This window comes from Protopterus annectens, chromosome 3.part1 (genome assembly GCF_019279795.1).
Source record: "Protopterus annectens isolate FY-2018-M chromosome 3.part1, PAN1.0, whole genome shotgun sequence".
In the NCBI taxonomy this organism is placed as follows: domain Eukaryota; kingdom Metazoa; phylum Chordata; order Ceratodontiformes; family Protopteridae; genus Protopterus; species Protopterus annectens.
Window position 1 is genome coordinate 237,360,799 of NC_056732.1, and position 21,054 is coordinate 237,381,852.

Consider the following 21,054-nt stretch of genomic DNA (forward strand, 5'->3'; position numbering starts at 1 on the left):
AGTCCCGGCGGTCGCCCTCGGCCCCCACGATCGGAGATCCTCCTGCCGCTGTGAGCCCTTCTCCCGAAACTAACGGCATTTCCGGGGCTTGCAGTTCCATGGAGTCCTTCTCCTGCACACTCCGCAGAATCTGGTCCACATGTCTCCTCACCACTAAACCTCCATTCAACCTCACCTGGTACGACAGTGGACCCGTGCTCTTGACAATAAACCCTGGAATCCATTTAGGTCCATAACTGAAGTTTCGCGTCATCATGGCATCTCCCTCCAGGAAACTTCTCTCTCTCCGTCGTCGATCATGATGTTCTTTTTGCCTCCACTGTATCCTCTCTACCTTAGCTCGGATGTTTGGATGCACCAGATCCAACGTGGATCTTAATCTCCGTCCTTGCAACATCTCGGCAGGGGACAATCCCGTGGTAGACTGGGGTGTAATGCGGTAGTTGAATAACACCCTTGATACTTTTGCTGCCATACTTCCGTCTCCAGCCTTTTTCATCATCGCTTTAAAAGTCTGGACAGCCCTTTCAGCACAGCCATTTGAAGCCGCATGGTACGGTGCTGATGTGACATGTACAATGCCATTTTTTTCCAGGAAACCCTTGAACTCTTCACTCATGAAACATGAAGCATTATCTGATACAATAGTCTCGGGTAATCCTTGGCTACTGAAACTCTTTCTCAGGCATTCAATGGTAGTGGTGGAAGTGGGTGTTTTGACTGGGTAGGCATCCATCCATTTAGAATGAGCATCCATTATTATCAAAAACATTGCCCCCATAAAAGGCCCTGCATAGTCTATATGAAGTCTCTGCCAAGGTCTACTCGGCCACTCCCATGGGTGTAGTGGTGCCGCCACAGGTAAGTTGCGATGCTGCTGACAGGTTTTACACTCTTTCACAGTGACCTCAATGTCGTGGTCCAACTTTGGCCACCAGAAATAACTTCGTGCTAAGGCCTTCATTCGGGTGATGCCCACATGACCCTGATGCAGCTGTTGTAAAAGTGCACGTCTTCCTGGGGGCGGGATTATCACTCGGGCCCCCCACAACACGCATCCATCTTGCACACTCAGCTCTGTTTTCCTCACCTCATAAGGCCGGAAAACTGGATCAGGTTGTTGTGTTGTTGTCCAGCCTTGCTGGACCCATTGAAACACTCGAGCCAACACCGGGTCTTTTCGTGTCCATTCGCTCAATTCCTTCGCTGACACCAACGTGATGTCCTCCATCATCAACACTCGGTCCTCCCTCTCCTCTCGCTGGGGAGGCCCCGGTAGCGGCAGACGGCTCAACGCGTCCGCATTGCTATGGTGTTTCCCGGGCTTATAAACAATCTCATATTCATAACCTCTCAATGTTACAGCCCATCTCTGAATTCGGGGCGAAACCATCTGAGGCACGGCCTTCATCTCGTTGAACAGTGACAACAAAGGCTTATGATCGGTGCACACAGTAAACTTCCTGCCATAGAGGTATTTGTGGAACCTCTTAATTCCAAACATTACAGCCAAACCCTCTTTGTCTAGCTGGGAATAGTTTGACTCTGCTGGAGTTAAGGTGCGTGACATGAACCCAATGGGTCTTTCTTGTCCATCTGGCATCCGGTGTGCCAACACGGCCCCTAACCCATACGGTGAGGCATCACATGACAAAATTAAGTCCTTGTGACTATCGTAGTGCACCAAAACCTCTGAAGACTGCATTAGTTCCTTGGACTGCTCAAACGCTTTGTCTTGTTCCTCCTGCCACGTCCACAGGGTCTCCTTCCTTAACAGTTTATGTAAAGGAGCTAACAGCGTTGACAGATTTGGTAGGAACCTGTTATAATAGTTGAGTAAGCCTAAATAAGCCTTCAGCTCTGTAACATTTGTGGGTGCAGGTGCCTCTTGGATGGCTTTTACCTTGTCTGGCAGGGGGTGTAGGCCCGAGGCATCCACCTTGTAACCCAGGAACTCTGCTTCCTTTACCATGAAAGCACATTTACTCCTCTTCACTCGTAAACCAGCCTCTCGCAGTCGACTTAGCACCTCATTCAGAGTCTCCAGATGCTCGCCATTGTTCCTCCCCATCAACAGGATGTCGTCCAGATACACAGCCACCTTCGGAATTCCTGCCACCAGTCCCTCCATTATTCTCTGGAAAATAGCTGGACTAGAGGAAACCCCAAAGGGTAAACGATTGACTTGGAACAGCCCTTTGTGTGTGTTAAGGGTGACATAGGCCTTTGACCCTTCTTCCAGAACTACTTGTTGATATGCCTGACTGAGGTCCAGTTTACTGAACTTTTCACCTCCCGACAGCTTTTCAAATACATCCTCCACCTTGGGTAATGGATACTGCTCCAGTTTCGAAACTTGGTTCACTGTTAGCTTGTAGTCACCACATATGCGTACAGTATTATCTGGCTTTAATACTGGAACAATTGGTGCTGCCCATTCCGAAAACTTCACTGGTTCAATTATACCTTGCTTGGTGAGTCGCTCCAACTCAATCTCCACTTTCTTCTTCATTGCATATGGTACGGGTCGAGGTTTGTAAAATCTTGGCGTTGCGTTTTCTTTAATGTGTATCTTTGCTGGTGGACCCCTCCAGGTCCCCAGTTCCTCTTTGAACACTTCTTCGTTGTTCCCCAGCACATCTTGCAAGGCCAGCCCCTGCTGTTCTACTTTATGGAGCCGTAAACAACCCATTTCCAGCTCCTTTAGCCACGCCCGGCCTAACAGGTTTGGTCCATTACCTGCTACCACCATGACTGGCAACTGTTTGACTTTATCTTTATGTCTTACAGTCACTTTGGCCATCCCCAGTGTGGGAACTGTTTCACCGGTATATGTTTTCAAAGTCACTGAACAGTCCCGCAGCTTCTGAGCTTCTTTTAGCCATAACTTTCCATACTCAACCTTGGACAGAACCGTCACACTACATCCCGTATCCACTTCAAACTGCACCATTTTACCATTTAAGTCCAGCTGGGTTATGATGGGATCGACTCTTTCCCACCTTGCCTCTTCCATGTTAAACATAGTAAACACTTCCTCGTCTTCTCTGGTGTTTTGATTTGTACCTTCATGCATGTGGTGTGCATACTGCCGTTTTATGTTTCGGTTTCCCTTTCTGTCCATCATACTGCTCTTTTCCTCCCCCTTTCTCGGCTGGTCCCTAGAGGGCGGTGATCGGCACATTTTCTTCACATTGCCCTTTTTCCCGCAAGCATGACATTTTTCCCTTAAAAAACGACAGTTCCTTGACAGATGTTCTCCGCCACACCTGTAACAGGCATACTGACCAGACTTCCCTGGTGATTTATGCTCCCCGACCACTTTATGCACTGGCAGTGGGGTAGCACCCCTGCTCCCCACCCCTTTGATGGCTCTTGGCTGTAAATCACGAATGTCTTTATTCGCCGTCTCGATGGCCTGTGCCAACTTCAAGGCCTTTTCAAACAACAACTCAGGCTCCGCTAACAATCTGCGTTGTATGCGGTCATCTGCAATGCCGCATAAGAGCCTATCTCATAGCATTTCTGTCAGTCTGTCCCCATAATTACAGTGTTGCGCCAGTTCCCTCAGCACTGCGACATACTCCGTTACCGTTTCATTGGCCATTCTAGTCCTTGAATTTAACTTGAACCTTTGGACTATGGCACTCGGCTTCAGGTTATAATGTGACTGAAGCAAGCTCGTCAACTCCGTGAACGATTTATCCCCCGGTTTATCAGGACTCAATAAGTTCCTCATCAGACTGTACGTCTTGCTGCCCACCGAGTTCAGCAATATGGCTCGCTTCCGGCCCGCATCCCGTATCTGGTTTGCTTCAAAAAAATGTTCCAACACTTCACAATACTCCTCCCAGGTCTGGGTCTGACAGTCATATGCAACCAGCGACCCCAACATGGAACCAGACATAACCCCGGCAGGCCCAGTCTCTTCGTCGTCCGACATTAACTGCACCCCGCCGTTTTCACTCGCAGCGGACTCGGAGGCATCCCATCCTCGTCGCCAATATGTTACATCCTGGGAAATAAGGAGACCACACGGTTCTGGAGTTGTAAGGCCTTTCTTTATTAAGAGCCTTCAGGTGCGCACCCATGCTACAGGTTCACAACTTTTCCATAGCCATACATGCACCGGAAACAACAAGTTACCAAAGAATACAGAACCAACACTACATGTTGCTAATTCCCCAGAGCGCCCCTACAGTACAATAACAGCATTACTGGCCCGATACTACATTTATATATATATATATATATATATATATATATATATATATATATGTGTGTGTGTGTGTGTGTGTCATATACCAACACACAGCAACACCTTTATCCATCCATTCACACACATGTGTAGGTTATACTACACACACACAGACAAAAATATGTACATACCACAAAAGTACTTTTTTTAGATACCCATATAACTAATTACAGATACTACTTTGGACTATCTTTCTTATCAATACACATTTTTTTGTCTCCTCTCTCATCTATACACTACTCACCTCTTCACCTCCCCCTACCAACAAATTCATACCATACAGCTTTCTCTACACAAGCTAACTACTCTTCACTACCTTACATATCTATCACCCTGTAAACATCTCCCCACCCTTTACTGCACCTCTTTCTCTCCATTTTTCATAACACTACTTTCATTAATGTACCACACGGCCATCATCTGTCCAAAATTCTACCTTCTTCTACCTACCATCTAAACTCTCACCATCTCAAGTCACAATGACAGTAAGTCAATTGTTATGGTTTTGTACACTCGCTACACTAACTACCTTGCTAGCAAGCATAATATTCCCACATCATATCCAAACTCCATCACAAGCACACATACATTGCATCATAAAACAGTCTTTCCCTCTCCATCTCTGTACCAATATATGTGCCAAGATCTCTTCTTTTACAAACATATATGTATTTAAGCAGTACTGAAAGTCGCATACAAATATAAATGGCTCCATACCTCCACTCACAACCACCTCCATCTTGAAACTTAGTGGAGATATTCACCCTAACCCCAGACCTACACAAATTACTTTCCAGTGCTCCCAACAAAATGCTCACATCAGGTAATTAATCTAACCTCATTATTTTCAACATTAACCACAGAAGTATCTCCACCAACATTCATGATATCCATGCAAGTCTAGATTTTATTCCCCAGACATTCTAACCACCACTGAAACCTGGCTAAAACAAGAAATAACTGACAAATTATTCCCTCAGGTTTCAGCATACTCAGAATGGACAGAAAACTTAGAGCTAGTGGTATTGTTATTATTTATAAAAGAAACTAATAACTCCAGACCATCTGAATATCCAAAATGTAATAATGCTGAACTCTGACTGCATACCTCAAACTCAACCAGAAAAACTCTATATGTATCTTATCAGTATACATCCTACCAGGCAACAACATAACACAATGAATATCCATTGCCACTGCAGCTACTCTGTATACAAATGTTATCTTTTCTTGTTTGTCAGTTGTACTCTCAGCACATACTACTGCTACTCTGTATATAAATGTTATCTCTTATTTTAGTTAACTGTACTATCATCACGTTATATACTATTGCTTAATATGCCAGTTTCTTATTGTTAAATTGAGCTTTTCTTCCCAGGCCTCCAATGAAAACGGGCTCTTCTTGGCCCAGTTGACTTCTCTGGTCATCAAACTGAAATAATTAAATAAATAAATAACATTACCACAGCTGGAAATATGCTACACTGGATATCTGACAACATCCCAAAGAAACCTTCATTTTATGCAACTTAAAAATAGACTGGCAATCCATAAACTGCAGCAATCCCAAGGACTCTGTTCACATAGTTGGCTTCACCCAACAAAGAAGCTCCACCAACAGAATCAACAAAACACTAACAGGTAGTCTACACTGGAATGGATATTGACAAACAAACCCCGTAATATAAAATCCTCTGTTTGCTTATCAGTTAATCTAAATAAATAATCTATAAACAAGTATTGAATTTAACCAAATTTCGGAAAGACACATTTATTACACCCCTGTTCCACTACAACTGGAATGTATTAAGAGTAATGCCCCTAGATGAAGCAGTTATTCACTTCAATTACATCTTCCTAAAAATACTAAATGATTTAGCACCAGTTAGGGCAAGAAGGGTAAAAACTAACACAGCATCATGGCTGGCAAAAGAGACCAAACAGCTCATGCTGCAAAAAGATAAAGCATGGGAAGAATGGTATAAGAATAAAACCCAACATGCCCACCAACATTTTAGATATTTCAGAAACCGTAACAAGATCCTTGTTAATCTGACAAAAAATCATACTACCGTAATCTCCAACAAAAGCACAAAAACAGCCCCAAGTGTTTTGGTTCTCCCTAAATAAATGATTACACCCTGGCCTTACCACTATATCCTGTCATTCTTCTTCAAACGACAGAGTCCATTGCCAAATGTTCAGTTCAGCTCTCATTTTTTCCAGTCAATTCTATCATTAATCAATTACCACTGCACTCCTCCCCTCCAACTTCCATCTATTCTTGAAAGCAACACACTGTATTTTAGTTTTCAGCTCACCCCAACACCAACCATTAAAAAAAAAAAAAATTACTAGCCAAATTAAAAGCAACAACCACAGATGCCGATAACCTTCTCAATGAGTTCCACAAAACAGGTGCAGAAGCACTAGCCTTCCTGGTCTCCATTCTGATCAACCGGTCAATAACTGAAAACTATGTTCCATCCATCCAGAAAAAACATCCATTATTACACCCCTTCACAAAGGAGGTACTTCAACAGAGTTAAACTATACACCTACTGCTATCCTATTACCACTCTCAAAAATGCTCGAGAAACGTATTCACTCTTAGCTTATTAAACATATAAACCAATCACACCCTCCTCTTCAACACCCAAGGTTTCAGGCCCAACCACAGTACTAATACTGCCCTCCTTAACGTCCCCAACATAGTAAACCAATACGAGGGCAACCTTGTTTTGTCACTTTTCCTTGACCTTTCTAAAGCATTTAACACAGTGTCCCACCAAAAAATCCTTTCTGAACTTACAACTCTAGGTGTCACTTACTCCTCTTTCTGCTGGTTTCACAGTTATTTATGCAATCGTCAGCAGACAACTAAATGGCAACAAACCTTTCAGCATTTCAACCAATCTCTGTTGATATCCCCTAAGGGTCAATACATGACTCCATTCTACTTAATATTTTCATAAATAAAATTCATACCGCTACACCACCTGACATTCTCATACAATACACCAATGATTCAACCCTTATCCACTCTGCCCCATCCATAACAAAACAACAGGAAATCACTCAGAAATCTTTCACCAACATTGAAATATGCCTAAACAATTCTAACTTGCTGCTAAATGCAAAACAAAAAAGCTTATGTTATTTACTCCAAAATAACACCTTATGAAACACATATTCATATTACCTCACAAAAATAGAAATCATAAACCAAACTAATCTACTCAGTCATAATAGATGGCAACCTCAAAGTTATCACCACATACAAGAAAATTCACCAAAAGCTCGGCTCCGTGTACAGAGCTAAACACTACCTGACAGATCAAGCAAGTTACCTTAGTAGCAAGATACCCCCTTCCTTTTCTATTATATGCTTGTCCTATTCTTACAAATTTCAACACTACATATAAAACTAAACGAGTCTCCTGCTACTACAAAATAGCTACATTTGCAACCAACCAGTCTTATAAAACATACCACTGCCTTGCATTAAAACAATTAAACTTGCTTGAACTCCCAAACCAGTTGACATACTCATAATTAATCATTACCCACAACCTGTTGTACTATCCAGACAAATGCCCAACATTACAAAATATTCTGCTGTACTATTCACTCACTAGAGTCCTTTGCTCTAGCAATAAACTCTTACTATGTATCAGTAAGACATTCAACACTGCTGGAGACTCCCTAACCCCGTTATGTTCAAAACTTGAATGAAATCTCCACACAGTTAAAACAGACAGAAATGTTGATGTTTCAAAATGTTGTTTAAACAGCACCTATGCCAAATATAGCTCTGTTCTTCCTGCTCACCTGGCTAGCTTTACTCACATTACTTTCCTACAACTCTTACAGCCACTTTGCTTCCCAATCTTTTGTATCTTATTGCTCCTCCTCATACTACACTAATTTCCTAAACTCTTCCTCTTTTTCGCACCTTACCACTAACTACAATTCCTCTTCTATCCACTTATCCTCCCACTCATTTCCATAATTTTTTCTTCCATATCTCTCATCACCAGTTTTAAGCTATGCTACTACTTGTCTGTCTGTAAATTATTTCTAACTTCAAAACCACCCCAGTTTTATATTTCCCCACCATCATCACACTATAAATACTTTAACTAGTATTGCATTTTATTTTTCTATTCAATAATTAGATTTTATTTTTCTATTCAATAATTAGCCAATATATGTTATTTTCTCTCTTGTTTGTGTTAAAATGGTATGCACAGGTAAGAAATATGTAAAAATCATGTAGATAAGCTCATGTAGAGATGTTTTACCCTTCAATTATAAATATGCATCATGTGTGACTTAAATGTTGAGCTTTTTTCCCTGGGTCTCTTCTGAAAATGGGATTTAATCAGTTGGACTTTTGCAGGTCAGAGATAAATAACTAAATAAATAAATAAATATTAAAATAGCTCAGAACACAAAGATACAATGGAATTTTTTTTTTAGTTCCACTGTGGGGTTTTCATTTAAGTACTCTGAATGTGTGGCATTCAATGGGACATTTAAACTGCTTAAATGTACAGAAACAGCATTTAGTTGAGCAAGTAAAAAAAACATTCCTTTTCTTTTGTGAAACAGCAACAGAGAACACTTAGTTCAGCCTGCGCTTATTGGGGTACTTCACATCTCATTAGCTAAGTGCTAACAGGAACAAACAAGTCAAATTGTATGTATTTGTTTATCTGTCTGTTTTCATTTAACTGGAGTACACTGATACATATGGATCTTTTCAGACTGGACTTGAGAGCAGTGTCTTGTTAAGAGGTTAAGCACTTTCATAATAATTAGATAAGTAACCTGCGTGTTCAAACTATCAAAGATATATTACAAACATAAGAAGCAGCAGTATCTGACATTTCAACATATTTCTTGACTGAGTGGATTTGTTCAGGTTTTAGAAATCTGACATAAGTTTTACTGATCTTTTCTGGAACTGTAAGAATCTTATATAAAACTCATTTTGTTGGTCTGACTTGGCCACAGACTGTATAACCCTGCTGTCTTTTAAAATGATGAAAAACACTCAAGGACAAGTCTGCTTGATCTGGTGCTCAGAAGAGATGGTCAGTGGAACTAGTATGGTATGAAACTGCATGGTACGACCTTCTGACACAAGTTATCTGGCCTATGTATCTGTAGCAACTTGAAACCACTACATCATAAAACAGGTAACTCGTCTTCCTCAGGGTAATGGATGGGTCATTGTGAAAGGGATAATTCTGGACCATCACATATTGTTATCAAAACATCTATTACACCAATAAGGCCTTCAGAGCTAAGCTTGCTGGCTTTATGTGTTCCAGGCCTGATCTTTCTTTTGATACTACCTTTTTGGAGATGCTGCTATTACCTGATGAAAAGCCAAGACAAGGATGAAGACTATGTAGAATCTCTGGATATGTGACAGTGAAGCATTGCACTCCCACATTCTACTGTCTTGTCCTTCTAGCTATGTAATGATGTTGTGAAAGGGAGAACAAAATAAGACTTTTGTATCCAGTGGTGTGTGTTAACAGCTATTGTTTGATATTATCTGGAAGAGGCTGTGTCCAGAGACAAGTATGCCTCCTACACTCCATCCCTGAAGCAGTGACACTAAAATTGTCATCAACTGTGTTTGATCACATCTAATAATGTGGTTCTCACAGTCAGCCATTTGTGTTTTTTTTCAAAGTCCTCTTCCCTTAAAGAAGCACCTTGGATGCCTTGAGCCAAGTGCTCCTTTTAAGGTTCTCACTCTAATACTGCATCATTTAGGTCTTATAATCAATAACTCCTCCAAGGTGGCATATGTAAACACATTTCCCCCAAAATATATAAAGAACCTGCTTAAATTATCATCTGGATCTGACAAAATGTCAAGAGTTAGAGTTTTCTTTAACCACTTTTGTGTACCAAGACCTACAAACTTAGAGTCAGAAATAAAAGCAAATTAAACTGCTACTACTCTCTCACTCTTAAGAAAATATCATGGTTCTTTAGAACAGGTGGCTATAAATTATGCTATAAGAATTACTCATTATGCACATAATGAAAACGTCAGAGTGATGGCAAGTGGCATAGCTGAACTAATCATCAACAGCTCTACATAGCTCTTCTTTGTGGAGCAAAATTCTCTGGTAGCCCCCTTAAAATGATCTTTCACCAAATTTTGAGCCATCAGCTTGGTGGCAAGGGATGGAGCAGGTAGATTAAAGGGAATACACATCTCCAGAGTCCATATTAAATCTACGAGGAGAAGAAATCCGATCTGAATATACCAGGGACTCCTCAATCTTCTAGATCAGATAAGGGATGGCTGAAGGTAGTATATTCTTCATTGTAAGAGAAGGCTTAGGTGGTGCTGATAAGGAGAGTATAACCTTTTCTAGCAAAACAATATATCACTAAGAAAACATGTTTGTAGTTAAATGCAAAAGCAGGAGTAACCCAGAATGCCTGAGGGACTAATATCCAACTCTTAGATGCCAGGATGGAAATTATTTAGTTATATGGTGCCCACTCCTACTACATTACTTTTGGTTTAGGTACAGGCATCTGCTACGCTGACATTCTTCCCTGGGTGTTTCCACCACCACAGCTGGAAAGTCTTCAAATGAAAAAGTGACAGAAATCTGTGGAAACTCTATAGAAAACAAAACAGCATCTTATTTATCTTTGTTTACCAGGAAAGTCCAACAGACCAAACCCATTTTCATCGGAGGCCCCAGGAGAAAAGCTCCACAGCTACTACAGATATACATTTAGATAATATTGCAAAATGCATAAATGAAGTCACATTATAGGAGTTTTTCACTGCACAAGGAGGAAAAAAGCTGTACAGTTTTTACAATTCCAAAATACATGCACATATTAAAAACATTGTGCATTTTTTGTTTCTTGACAACAAAATATTTTTCATTGTAAATCAAATATGTATGTACAATATAATTGTATTTACAGTTTAGGATCTACAGTTGAAACGTCAAACAGAGTATGTACTGAAAATTAATATATACAGTTAAGAGAGATATATAGGTTTAGAGATATGTTAGAATGTAATGCCATTTAACTATTGTAAAAACAGAGTTTTCAGGAGTAAAGTAAGAAAGTTAGAGTTTGTAGAAGAGATTGTTGTTTTTGAAGTTAGTATGTTTGTTTTATAAAAAAACATCTTGTTCCAGCCCAGGCACCTGTCGGACTGACGTACAAGATGGCAGACTTCTCAGAAATCTGGAAGCTTTCAGCTTGAGGCTCCATTTTTAAAACTATACTCAGTAATGATGCAGTCTGCCTCACATCTGTCCCAGAGTCTCCTTTTGAGGGTGTGAGGTAATAAGGACATGGAGAAATAATGTGGACATCTGTCTTTGTTGGGGGGAATTGAATCCCAGCAACTTATCACTTTTTTTCACTCATATCTTTAACTAAATGTATGGTGTTAGCATACAGAACTTAGTATTTTAAACTTTCCCACATTAAATGTCTTAAACTAGTCGCTCAGATGGCATCATAAGTACATTTTACCTGATATAGTCTGTGAACAAACACTCATATTTGTACCCACTGTACCTTTTAAATGTACATATAACTTGCATGTTTACTATCCTGGGGCCCAGGGATGTGAAGAGACTAGTCTCTAGTGAGCTAAACAATTTGCATATTTTGCTAAAGTTTTCTTAGAAATAGTATAATGCATGTGTATTTTTTAAATCTATTTATTCACTTATTTACTTACTAGAGTATTAAATCAGAAACATATAATTACACAATAAGTCACACAACACTCTCAAAATGGTAAAATGTAACATGAAAGTTGTAAAATATAGTATGCACAGTATATGTGAAATAATAAAGGTGGAAGAGTAGCCTAATATATAGGGTATTCCACATTATACTGAATATGCATTTGAGAAAGACAAGCTATCAATGTCAGACAACTATGTGCTATCTCTCGGCTCTAAAACTCACACGTACTTCACATTTAAACTAATTACAGAATCTCACCATGCAGGGACTCAACACAATTAAATGCCACATTTGTATAAGTTTTGAAGATGGAATAGTGTAGTGGTTAGAATATTCACCTAGCATGTAGTTAGGCATGGTTCAAGCCCCACAGCAGTCCAAATATTTGTTGGGAGGGTGGCCTAATAGTTAAGGTGTTTGCCTTACAAACACAAGTTGCAGGGTTTAAGCCTCATAAGGGATAATTGGCTAGACTTAAAATGGCTCGCAAGGGAAGTTAGCCTAGTACTAATCTATGAACTTACCTGACTTTCCGTGAACTTATCTATGAGAAAGTTTGGTATTTAGTTTGTATATCTGAAACAGAAAGAGAACAGAACAGAAAAAAGTCTCCCAGTACATTATACTTTTGGAGAAAGGGTCAAGAATGTTACAGCTGGTGGAAGTTTATATCTCATTGATTACTATTGTTTAGCCAAGTTTAGGAGTAGAGGTAGCTAGGAAAGTATAGGGCTGCATTATCCCCTCCCCCCCCCCCCAAAAAATGTTTGTTAACCTGGGTTGTAGAGTGATCCACATGGACCTATTTGAGCCACAGTCCAGGAGTAACATCTGGTTAAGTGAATTGCTCAGACTCACACAGTGGGTAGAGGAAGGCTAAAGGAATTAAACCCAGCAGTACTGGAAGAAGAAGGACCAGATAACAGTTGGAGCCTTCAGCCTATGTGCTAAGTACCAGATAAATGTGCTAAGTAGCAGACAATACACACTGTAATCTTTTTACAAGCTAAACACATTGTAAATTTTAATTCAGAAGAATTCAGATGTCCACAAGACATGTTAACAATTTTTTGGGACATGATTACAGTAAACAAAAAAGTATAAATGTGCAATAATAAAATTAAATACAGTTGCAAAAAATATTACAGACAACAGCTATCATTAAAAAGTACATGCACATAAGTTTTGCATAATAATCATGGGAGAGTTCAACATAATATCACAAGATGCACACATACATACTTAAATACATACATACAATGAAAAAATATTGCAATGAATGGAAATATAAGGAAAGGTGAGATGAGAAAGATTAACATTATAAGATCAGATTGCCATGAATGAAAATATTAAGGACTATATGGAAAATATATAACGCAAAAAAATGTTAGAAGAGCAGAGTTTTTGTGGGGAAAAGGCAAGCAGATAGAGAAAAAGAATATTTAATGATTAAAGAGGATATCAGGAAAGCATACCTCTCAAGTGCCCAGATTTTTGCCTCATATTTTTGGTCCGTTTCTCATATAATTGTGGTTTTCTGCCAAATCACTGGCAAAATAATGAGGACTGAAGTCATAAAATAACGACAGACATTTATGTTTCAGACTTTGTATCTTTCAGAAAATCCATGCTAATGCAAAACTTGTTATTCTATCAACTTTCTAAGTTTGTAAGAGCAATAGCTAAAAAGTGTCCCTACTTTTGGGCTTTTGCACCCCATTAGTTGTGGCTTTGTTCAGATTTCTTGCTCTACGAGGTTGAGAGGTATGGAAGAAAGTAATGGTGAACAGATATTGTAACGGTGTAATGGTAACCATTTGAAATGTTGAGACCAGCTAGACAGTCCGAAACACAGACTGAATAGTCGAAAGAATGGACTCGTATATGCCAAGTCTGAGATGCCATTTCAAAGAATATTCCTTTTACTGCAAGGTATGGTGATCTTGGAGATGGTATAATATAAAATTGGGGGTGCTTGCAAAAAGAAGTTTTAATGAGAAGAGTGATTTTCAAAATTCGCTTTTCTCCTGTGTGTTTGGTCTTTTTTTTTCGGATTTTCAATAGGGAGCCTGTTGTAACACAAGCAGCAAAATCAACTGGTGGAAGTCCAGGAACATAAATAACAATGTCATTGCATATTCGCAACATTGCAATGCATGCAAGTTTTTAAATTAGTTTTCCCCCTAACTGTTTGCCTTCCTGACAAGTTGTATAGTTACTAGTTATAGGGACAATCAAGGCTATTTTATTCATGCTATGTTTAAGAACTTCTGTGAAGAGTAAAAATTAGGACAATACACCAATGGTGTAAAAACAGACAGTGTGACCCCCTCTAGTAAACTGCTAGGCTACCCCCTAGATGGTTAAACAATATCAGTATGGTGACAGCATGAAGGTGGTAGGCACTACTGTATTCGGCAAGGCCCACGAAAGATGGTCCATTTTACTGACATCTGAAAGGGGTCAAACTGAAAGGTGCCTGCTGGAAAAAATGGAAATACAGTTTCTGAAAGGGGGCCAGAAGAAATGCGTTTTTCTGTAAAAATGCTTATTTATGGTATTAGTTTACTGAATACTTGTGCAAGTCCAGCCCTTATTTATCTCAGTTCTATTTTGGCATAACTATATAAAGTGACTGAATAATAAAGATATTACTATGACCCTTTCTTGAAACAAACTGTATCAGTCTTTTTTGTTTTTGTTAAGTTTAAGTGCATGTAGTTCTTAAGCATGGATAACAATGTTTGCAAGTGAAAATATATTTGTCAAAACATTGTGCAACACATTCTACATTATGCAACCTCAACACATATAAATAGGTTCAAGACCGTCAAAGAAAAAAAAAACTGCAATGCAAAGTTAAAGCAACCACACAACTACTTCTCCAACTCACTGATTACATCACAGATCAAAGAACTGTTCCCTGACCAGCTGAGACAGCAATCCTTGTTTGGCAAGCAGCCCTTCCATTGATGGAATCCCACATGCAAATACAAGCCAGTGAAGCAAGGAAAACTATTCCAATGTTCAATTCTGCTGGACATCACTGATTAATGAACCCATTAATAAAAGCACAGATATTATTTTATCATTTTGAAGGAGCAAATACTGTTCATCTTAACTTGAATGTATTCATGCAAGCATTTCCAAGCTCAGCACTAACAACTAGAGCGCACGTGATGACCCTATTGCTTTATGTTCAAGGACTATTACAGTTTACAACAATATGAAATGTAGTTTAATTACCTTACACAAACGCCAGTTACGAGAATACTTCAACAAACCTGCCAATTCCAAGCAAAGTGATTTTCACTCGTTACAAACAGTGAAAATGCACTTTTTAACTGATTAAACTCTACTCTATAAGCTAGAAGAACAAAATCTAAAAGTATTTTATTGTTTACAAGTCTGTATCTTGGAAACGGCGCTACGTGCGCCAAGTTTAAGGGGTCAACTGCAAACCCAAACACACAGTATTAGCGTAGACATCTTGGCCGCACTTATCATTTCCTGTGTGATTTATTTGGAGACAGTTTTTGTATGTTTCATTTTTTTTGTGTGTGTGTGTTCACAGCTGCTTAAAGCTCGTCACCATTTCGATACTTTGGATATTTAACGGAGTATATCTTTTATGGTTTTCCTGGCAAACGTTTTTACTAATAAACAGTACTATTTGTATACTATTACAGTTTATGTCATCCACTTGCATACACCTATTCACGGCAGTCGTTTTACAGCAGGAGTGTTCCTTTCTTGTAACTAAATTTAACAAAAATTAGCGCTATTGATTAAGAAATTAGACCTACAAACGGCACGATAAAAGAAGTAAAACCATGCTTCAGATGTAGAACGCTATATAATTACACAGTTGTGGTTCGATCTCCAACCAAATGGTGGCAGTAACGTGTTCCGTTTAAAGTATTCGCTTGTTTAGCTACTTTAGTAATCGGTGGTTCGGGTGAGTGTGTTTTTATTTGTATTTATGCCTCATAGCTTAGGTCTTTGAGGACTTCCTGCTCAACAGACACAGTAATCACAGTAGTAAAACACATTGCACTATTACTTGGATAATTTTCACCGACGAAGAATATATGCAGTTGTTTACAGGTTCAACTATGCGGTTCTTAGTCCTCTCTAAGTCTACAGCTGTCAGCTGTTCCTGCTTTCGCAGAATACTCCCGATTTTGCCTCGTATTTTTTTATCATTTTACCGCAAAATTTGTTTTCTGAGAAGTCATTGCAATGACTAAGTAATGGCAGCTATTACTTCGTGATTGCAATGAGTAATGGCAGCTATTTGAGTTTCATATCGTTTAGCTAATGCGAAAAGTGTCATTCTTGCGACTTTCTACATGCATCAGAGCAGTGTTTAAAATCTGCCCCTGATTTTACTGTTGTGCATAATCTCAAATGTAAACCTGTACCTTTCACATTTTTGAAAAGACGAGCACAACATAGAAGGTTCTCAGCATTGCTGCAGTGTGATGTTTAATGGCTAAAAAGTATTCTAACTGAGCAACATAGGCCATTAGTTTCTAACATAGATTTTACTTAAACCAAGTCTGTGAATGTATGACAAACCCAGCAATTACTAGCAAACCCTTTCAATGTGAAGGCAATATTATTACATTTTTAAATAAAGGCTTATTAGAAGCTGTCCTTAATGAGACATACCTTAGCCGAAACAGGTAGGGCAATGTTAATATTAATTTTCCAGAACATACTTATTCTTATCAGGGTGATGAAGGAGCCAGCCCCTAAACTGGCACTCATTGGGAGAAATGTAGAATTTGAGCTAAACGGTAGACATTTTGCCTACCTGTTTATCTTTTTGATGCGTACATAACTTTCGGCTATCCCTGATTTTGTCGAACGTCCCCAATTTTTGCCGCATATGTTTGCAAAATGTTAGATTTTGACTGGTATCAAGCAGCTTGTACACCTTATGGTATAAATTACCTTTTTTATGTTGTACTGATTCTGTTCAAGTTTTTGATGTATATTGACATGATATGAAACTGTTGTTGCTTATTTTTTAAAACGATCTATTCTTATGATCTCATTTTCTTCAGTATTTATGCTAGTTTTGTGTATTTTTACTAGTATGGTCTCTTATTGTTTTGGAAAATCTCCTAACACATCAGCCCTTTTTGGAAAATAGACAATTCACTGGCAATAGTAGTCAATAATGCCAGACAATATTGCTTCAACATTCTTATTCTTCAGGAAATGAATATAGATGCACAACCTGCTGTATTAACTTTCTAAGCAAATTAGAATGATATTTAAAAGCTTTTCCTGTTTTGGGTCTGTGATGATAGAAGGTACTGTCAACCATGCCAAGAGAAATAGGGCAGTGGATTTGTAACATATGCTAGGGCAGTGGATTTGTAACATATGCCAGCACAGCTAGCTGGAATTTTGTAAGTAATTATATGTCCTGTATATGTCAAACTGATTTGTACAGGTGCTTGTGCCGAGAATGTATTGGTGAGGTTCGCTTGTGTTAAAATGTATCAACAGTGTGCCCTGCTTGAAGGAAAGTAAATGTACATGCATTAGTGTAACTGTTTAAATGTATACATTGTAACAGCAGATACTGGAAATGAGGTTAATCTTAATCCACCTGACTTTGCAATATATTCGTGAAATTAAATTAATTTATGGGTTAAGCCATAAAGATGTTAGCCCACAGTTTTGAGTAGAACCAAAGGTGCAGTGTCTGTGCTAGAGAATAGTTGATAGCTCCTGAAGCAAGAATGAAATGGTTTTATGACTTCCAGCAGCTGCACCGCATCTAATAAAAGCTCTGTCTGTGTGTATTGTAGCACATAGGTGCTAAAATCATGTCAACTTCTAGTGTGGGTGATAGCATGGGAACCAGCAGTCAGATTACAATGTGATGTCATTGTGTAATCAACTCTGAAATATTATTTAGATATATTGAGAAGTCTCTCAGTGAGACTGGGCAGTCTATTCTTAGAAACCTGACTAGAAAGGCCCTCACCCACATCATCTTGCCTTGTGGTAGTAAGTAACTTAACTAGGGAACAGTAATTTTATAGATTAGTCAGGAAAGCATAGTGATATTAGTACTGTTTTTGTATAACTGTGTGAAACTTTCCATCAGTGTTATTTTTAATGTTCTCTGTGTCTGAAACTCTAGTTTTTTATTGTAAATATATATTTAGTATTCTTATGTTCTTTTATTATTTATTATTAAAGATATTTAAACTTCTTATTGTGGCTGGTCCTTTTTAGAAGATATTTAAGTTTTGGGAGTATTTGCACATATTTATTTGGTGATAACTCTGGCCACTTCTGAAAGCCTGGCTGTTTGGTCAACATTACCACTTGTATTAATATTCATTTCACTCAGTATAATTGGATACCCCTTTAAGAGCCTTGTAGTAACATACTGGAGACAGTGAATCTACCTTATAGTCTGGGCAAGGTTAGTATAACAGGTAATCTGTGCTAGCCTTTTCTATGTGTATGTGTGAAAATTAAATCTCAGGGACATGAAGTGCTGGTTTTACAGAGAGAGTGGTGGAGGACTTGACTTGGGCACTCGGCTGAGGACTTGACCCTGAAGCTGTGCCAGTGGGGATCCTTAATGGGGACCTGGGGAGAGATAGAGAGAGAAAAACACAGATCCCTTGGGCTGAGAGAGTTCCCTGTGTGCTATTAAGGGAACTTTGTGCTTGATGCAGAGAGGTCTACATGTGGAAATAGTGTATCCATTTGTATTCCAAGTGAACATCCCTCTCCATTGTCAGTGATGAGGATTCAGAGGCTCCTTGATTACTGGCCCCAGCATAGGGATATCACATATTGGTGAGCAGTGTTGTGGATATTGAACTTCTCTAGCCTGTAAGCAGTTGTCACTAAAGGTGTGCATTCTCTCAGCAGCCATATGGTGACCATGCAGAGTTTCATGTAATAACAGGCTCCATGATTATTGGCCCCAAGTGGGGACATCACATATTGGTCCCCACTGGCACCATCAAACCAGTGCTTCGTGCCCCTACCCAAGTAGCTGACACACAGATTCTTTGAGATTTAATTTTCACACTCACACAGCGAGGAAAGGCTGGCACAGATTACCCACTCTACCAACTTTACCCAGACTGTAAGGTAGATTCAGTGCTACCAATCAGTTACTATAAGGCTCTTAAAAGGGTATCCAATCATACTGAGTGAAATTAATATTAATACAAGTGGTAATGGTGACCAAACAGACAGGCTGTCAGGAGTGGCCAGAGTTGTCATCAAATAAATATGTGCAAATACTCCCAAAACTTAAATATTTTCTAAAAAGGACCAGCCGCAATAAGAAGTTTAAATATATGTAAGAATAAATAATAAAAGAACCTAAGAATACTAAATATCTATTTACAGTAAACACTAGAGTTTCAGTAACAGGGGATATTAAAAAATAACACCAATGAAAGTTTCACACAGTTGTAGAAAAACAGCACTTCTAATCTCACTATATTTTCCTGACATATCTAAAAGAATTGCTGTTTCCTAGTTAAAGTTAATTACTACCGCAAGGCAAGATGATGTGGGTGAGGGTCTTTCTAGTCAGGTTTCAAAGAACAAACTGCCCAGTCTGACTGAGAGACTTCTCAATATAATATCTAAATTATTTGAGTTGATTACACAATGACATCAAATCTGGTCATCTGACTTTTGCTTCCCTTGCTATCACCAGCACTAGAAACTAACGGGATTTTAGCACCTATGTAATACAATACACACAGACAGAGCTTTGGTAAGATGTGGTGCAGCTCCTGAAAGTTATAAAACCATTTCACTCTTCCTACAGGAGGTATCAACTATTGTCTAGCACAGACATTGTGTCTTTGGCTCCATTAAAAACTGTGGGATAACATCTTTACGACTTAAATTAATCCAAGAAGAAGTGCTAATAACTGAAATGCACGGAATCCCCAATAAGTGCTCGCTCACCTTAATACAGCAAATGGAAGAACACACTTCGTTCGTTCGTTCAAATTCTGTTGTTTAATGCCCAAAACAGGATAAAAATAGTAGTAAATACATCCAACGAAATCAAGTTGAAGCCAAAGTATTCAATAATCCATAAAAATAGGAAACATTGGTTAAGCGCTTTCACCCGAATGTCGGGCTTCTTCAGAACACTGTGTAACAATGTAATACGCCTTAAATAGGTTTTTTGGCACCAAAAATGTTTCAAAATATTAAAGGGACAGTGCTCTATAGTTATGTTTAACATAAATGTTTCCATTAACATCAATTCCCTAAGCAATCACTAGTAGTATAAAATACCCTTAAAAGAATGCTCAGGTCTGACATTCTGTCAGGGACACAACTAGTGAACTGCATGGAAAATTATTCAAATAACATCGTAAGCCTTCGATGATGCAAATAACATATTTACCATTTGTCAAAAACATAATATCACATAACAATGATCTATCCATTTCTAATAAAATGTGCTGAAAAAGCATTGCCACTAACAATTGATATATTTCTAAAAAATATATATATTTTTAAATATATTTTTTGATAATAAACCTGTTGCGCTTTTAGAAGTATGCGCTAGTTTTTTATTATGTGTGGATTCGAGCCCTACCAGCTCGTTCTACTAAAATTCAAAAACCTCTAAATATATATTGGCCCTGAGGAGCCTATAAAAACACAAATAAAAAATAAATAGAGCAATATGCTAGTTTTAACCATAGATGACATAAATTAACAATTTAAACATGTCGATAATATATATAAAAAAGTATATAATCCGGCATGTTAGGCCCAAGACCTCTCAACAATGCTCATTATTTTTTTATTTACTTGACTAATACAGCGTGCTACTAATGGCTGCTGCCCATTTGTGTTCTATTGCGAACCAGTGATAATACCTAAAAGTTTGTTCTGTCACTATTCCTACATAAATAAAGTAAAGTAATAATTGTACATTCATCCTACACCGCTTACAATAGTAGATGTATATTTAATATAGCTCCCAATTATGTATTGTCATACCT

General features: G+C 38.6%; 2 protein-coding genes across 2 annotated transcripts in view; one reads left to right on the top strand and one right to left on the bottom strand.

Annotated features, from left to right (window-relative positions):
• LOC122798075 (serine/threonine-protein kinase Nek11-like) overlaps positions 1 to 15,403 on the bottom strand; it is an 818,720-nt gene extending 803,317 nt beyond the window's left edge. Inside the window, exon 1 of the mRNA XM_044066732.1 lies at positions 15,269 to 15,403. The gene's annotated coding sequence lies outside the window, so the exon portion shown is untranslated. The remainder of the gene's footprint in view (positions 1 to 15,268) is intronic.
• A 114-nt stretch (positions 15,404 to 15,517) lies between these two features.
• Positions 15,518 to 21,054, top strand: part of ASTE1 (asteroid homolog 1) — a 336,696-nt gene continuing 331,159 nt past the window's right edge. Inside the window, exon 1 of the mRNA XM_044066199.1 lies at positions 15,518 to 15,980. The gene's annotated coding sequence lies outside the window, so the exon portion shown is untranslated. The remainder of the gene's footprint in view (positions 15,981 to 21,054) is intronic.